Raw genomic sequence first — 4,760 nt, forward strand, 5'->3', positions numbered from 1 at the left:
CCAGGAAGGAGAGAGAGGTATTAGAGATGGTCCAGGTGAACTTAAGGTTGGGGTGGAAGGTGTTGGTGAAGTGGATGAACTGTTCGAGCTCCTCGTGGGAGCACGAGGCGGTGCCGATACAGTCACCAATGTAACGGAGGAAGAGGTGGGGTTTAGGGCACTGTAGGTACGGAAGAGGGATTGTTCCACGTAACCTACAAAGAGGCAGGCATAGCTTGGGCCCATGCGGGTACCCATAGTCACCCGCTTTGTCTGTAGGAAGTGGGAGGAATTGAAAGAGAAGTTGTTGAGGGTGAGGACGAGTTCGGCTAAGTGGATGAGGGTGTCAGTGGAGGGGGACTGGTTGGGCCTGCGGGACAGGAAGAAGCGGAGGGCCTTTCGGCCATCTGTATGGGGAATGCAGGTGTATAGGGACTGAACGTCCATGGTAAAGGTGAGGTGTGGGGCACCAGGGAATTGGAAGCTCTGGAGGAGGTAGAGGGCGTGGGTGGTGTCACGGACGTAGGTAGGGAGTTCCTGGACCAAGGGGGAGAAACTGGAGTCCAGATAGGTGGAGGTAAGTTCGGTGGGGCAGGAGCGGGCAGAGACAATGGGTCGACCAGGGCAGTCAGGTTTGTGGATTTTGGGAAGAAGATAGAAGCGGGTGGTGCGGGGTTGCGGAACAGTGAGGTTGGAGGCTGTGGGTGGGAGGTCACTTGAAGTGATGAGGTTGTGGATGGTTTGGGAGATGATGGTTTGGTGGTTGGGGGTGGGGTCATGATCAAGGGGGCGGTAGGAGGAGGTGTTGGAGAGTTGGCATCTGGCCTTGGCGATGTAGAGGTCAGTGCGCCATACTACAACTGCGTCTCCCTTGTCCGCGGGTTTTATGGTGAGGTTGGGATTGGAGCGGAGGGAGCGGAGGGCTGCACGTTCTGCGGGGGAGAGGTTGGAGTGGGTGAGAGGGGCGGAGCGGTTGAGGCGATTGATGTCACGACGGCAGTTGGAGATGAAGAGGTCGAGGGAGGGTAGGTGGCCTCGGGGTGGTGTCCAGGAGGAGGAAGTGTGTTGGAGGCGGGAGAAGGGGTCAGTAGAGGGAGGGTTAGGCTCACGTTTGAAGAAGTAAGCGCGGAGGCGGAGGAAAAACTGCTCAATGTCCAAACGTGACCGGTATTCGTTGATGTGTGGGTGGAGGAGGACAAAGGTGAGCCCTTTACTGAGGACTGACTGTTCGTCCTCAGTACGGGGGAGGTCTGGGGGGATGGTGAAGACTCGGCAGGGCTGAGTGTTGCTGTATCCTCTGGAGCTGCTGGCTGTGGAGGCGGTGGGCGGAGCGACGTCGGCGTCAGTGGTGAGTGGAGCGACGTCGGTGGTGGGCAGAGCAGGGTAGGAGGCGGCAGCAGCGGTGACGGTAGGTGCATCCTCAGTGTCTATGGTGTTGGCCTTGGAAATAGAGGCGGTGGCATCAGCAGTGGTGTCGATGGCGTTCGCTGTCCCGGAAGTGGTGTACCCGGTGGCGGAGGATGTGATGTCATCCGTGGTTACTCTGACAGTGGCCACATGGCCAATGGCGGCGGGTACATTGTGGGGAAGGTCCTGGGTAGGGTTGGGGTTTTGGGAGGTGGAGGAAGCCCGTTTTGGGTGGTAGGCACCAGTAAGTTTACTGTACTTACGGTTTTTAGTGTCCAATAAAGCTGAGTAGAATTGTGAGTTCAGGTTGTGGATCCTACGAAGAATAAAAAACAGGAGAGGTCCTTTGCAGGTCTGGGAAAGGGAGGCTCTGAGCTGGGGTAGGCTTGATTGTAGTGCCAGGAGATGCTGGTGCATTGCTGCGAGTGTGTGTTTCAGGAGTCGCAGGGAGAAACGCTTCTGAAGGGTCTCAATGTTCTTAATGTAGACATTGTCACGGTTGGGGCCAAATTGGGAAGGCCTGAATGTGGACTGTAGTCCATTGGGGATGATCTGGTTCCGTAGGCAGGTACTAAGAAAGGTGATGTGGCTGTAGTACCTGGTTTGCTTCAGGATGTTGTCGAGCAGTTTGAAGGCCAAAGAGATTACGAGAGAGTTGCAGTGGGAGAGAGATCCACTGAGGTTTTTCCGGAGGGAGGAGGCTAACTTCTTCAGGGTAAGCATCCTTAGAAGAGGCTTTGCAGTGGGGTTAAAATTGTTTCAGAGATAGTAGGAACTGCAGATGCTGGAGAATCTGAGACAACAAGGTATAAAGCTGGATGAACACAGCAGGCCAAGCAGCATCAGAGGAGCAGGAAGGCTGATGTTTTGGGCCCAGACCCTTCTTCAGAAATGGGGGAGGGGAAGGGGGTTCTGAAATAAATAGGGAGAGAGGGGGAGGTGGATAGAAGATGGATAGAGGAGAAGATAGGTGGAGAGGAGACAGACCGGTCAAAGAGGCGGGGATGGAGCCAGTAAAGGTGAGTGTGGGATCGGGTTAGGAGATGGGGGTGTTCCTGAACCTGCTTGTGCATGTGTTCAGGTTTCTGTCTTGTCTACCTGACAGAAGAGGTTGTAGGAGGTCATTACCAGGGTGTGATGGGTCTTTGATGATGTTACACTATTCCACGGCAGTGAGCCGTGTAAATAGAGTCCATGGATGGAAGGTTGGCTTCCATGATGGTCTGGACTGTGCACACCACCTTCTGTAGTTCCTTATGGTTGTGGGCAGAGCAGTTGCCATACCAGGCCATTATGCACCCGGACAGTAAGCTTTCGATCATACATCTGTAGAAGTTAGTGAGGGACCTTATGAACATGCCAAATTTCCTGAGCCGCCTGAGGAAGAAGAGGTGTTGTGCCTTCTTGACTGTTGCATTTATGTGGGGAGTCCAGGACAGGTCGTCGGTTGTTGTCAGTCTGAGGAACTTGATGCTCTTCACTCTCAATCTCAGTTTCCTTGATGTAGATGGGGGCACATCCTGCTCCTTTCTAATGGGGTAATTGCAGGACGGATGTTCTTGATGACCAGGGAGTCCAGAGCCAGGGGTCACAGTCTAGTGATAGGAGGTAGGCCATTTGCGACTGAAATGAGAAGAAATTTCTTCACTCACAGAGTGGTGAGCCTGTGGAATTCACTGCCACAAAAAATAGTTGAGGGCAAAACATTGAATGTATTCAAGAAGGACTTACACATGATTCAAAGTGTGTACGGAGAAAGTGGATGATCAGCCATGATCGTATTGAATGGCTTAGGCAGGGGCAAAGAGCCAAATGGACTACTCCTGCTCCTATTTTCTATGCTTCTGTGTTTCTAAGAGAAGTTCAGTTGCCAGGAATCATGCATTAAGTAACTCACTTCCCGAGTCCACAGGTATGAAACTGGAAAAGCACAGCAGGTCAGACAGCATTTGAGGAGCAGGTAAGTCAACGTTTTGGCCCGAATTGAATGTGATGGAATACTCCCCACTTGCCTGGATGAGTGCAGCTCCAAAAACAGTCAAGAAGCTTGACACCATCTAGGACAAAGCAGCCCACTTGACTGGTACCACATCCACAAACATTCGCTCTCTCCACCACCAACTCTTAGTGGCAATACTGTGTACCACCTACAAGATGCACTTCAGAATTGCACCAAGACTTGAAAGATAGCATCTTTCAAACCCACAACCACTTTTTTCTAGAAGTACAAGGAAAGCACGGAAACATCACCACGTGCAAGTTTCCCTCCTAGCTACTCATCATCCTGACTTGGAATTGTATTTCTGTTCCGTTAGTGTCACTAGGTCAAAATGCTAGAATTCCCTCCATAAAGCATTGTGGATTTACCCTCAGCAGATGGACTGTAGCAGTTTCAAGAAGGAAGCTCACTTCCACCTTCTCAAAGGCAACTTAGGGATGGGTAATAAGTGCTGGCCCAACCAACAACACCCACATCCCACTAACAAACAAAAAAATTGAGGGGAGTGCTGAACATATAACAGTAATTATGACAACTTTACTGATCATTGTAAAAATCCATCTGGTTCACTCATGTCCTTTTTTTCCCTATTCATTCTATCATGGGATGTGGGTGTCGCTGGCTGGCCAGCATTTCTTGCCCACCCTTAGTTGCCCTTGGTGAGCTGCCTTCTTGAACCGCTGCAGTCCTCCTGTTGTGGGTTGACCCACAATGCTATTAGGGAGGGAATTCCAGGATTTTGACCCAGTGACAGTGAAGGAACGTTGATATACTTCCAAGCCAGGATGGTGAGTGGCTTGGAGGGGAACTTGGAGGTGGTGGTGTTCACATATGTCTGATGCTGTTGTCCTTCTAGATGGAAGTGGTTGTGAGTTTAAAAGGTGCTGTCTGAGGGTCTTTGGTGAATTTCTGCAGTGCATCTTGTAGATAGTACACACTGCTGCTAATGAGCATCGGTGGTGGAGGGAGTGGACGCTTGTGGATGTAGTGCCAATCAAGCCGGCTGCTTTGTCCTGGATGGTGTCAAGCTTCTTGAGTGTTGTTGGGGTTGCACTCATCCAGGCAAGTGGGGAGTATTCCATCACCCTCCTGACTTGTGCTTTGTAGATGGCAGACAGGCTTTGAGGAGTCAGGAGGTGAGTTACTCGCTGCAGCATTCCTAGATTCTGGCCTGCTCTTGTAGCCACTGTGTTAATGTGGTGAGTCCAGTTAAGTTTCTGGTCAATGGTACCCCTCAGAATGTTGATAGTGGGGGATTCAGTGATGGTAACATTATTGAATGTCAGGGGATGATGGTTAGATTGTCTCTTATTGGTGATGGTCATAGCCTGGCATTTGTGTGGCGTGAATATCAATTGCCACTTCTCAGCCCAAG

Source organism: Rhincodon typus, chromosome 7 (genome assembly GCF_021869965.1).
Source record: "Rhincodon typus isolate 14 chromosome 7, sRhiTyp1.1, whole genome shotgun sequence".
NCBI lineage: Eukaryota > Metazoa > Chordata > Chondrichthyes > Orectolobiformes > Rhincodontidae > Rhincodon > Rhincodon typus.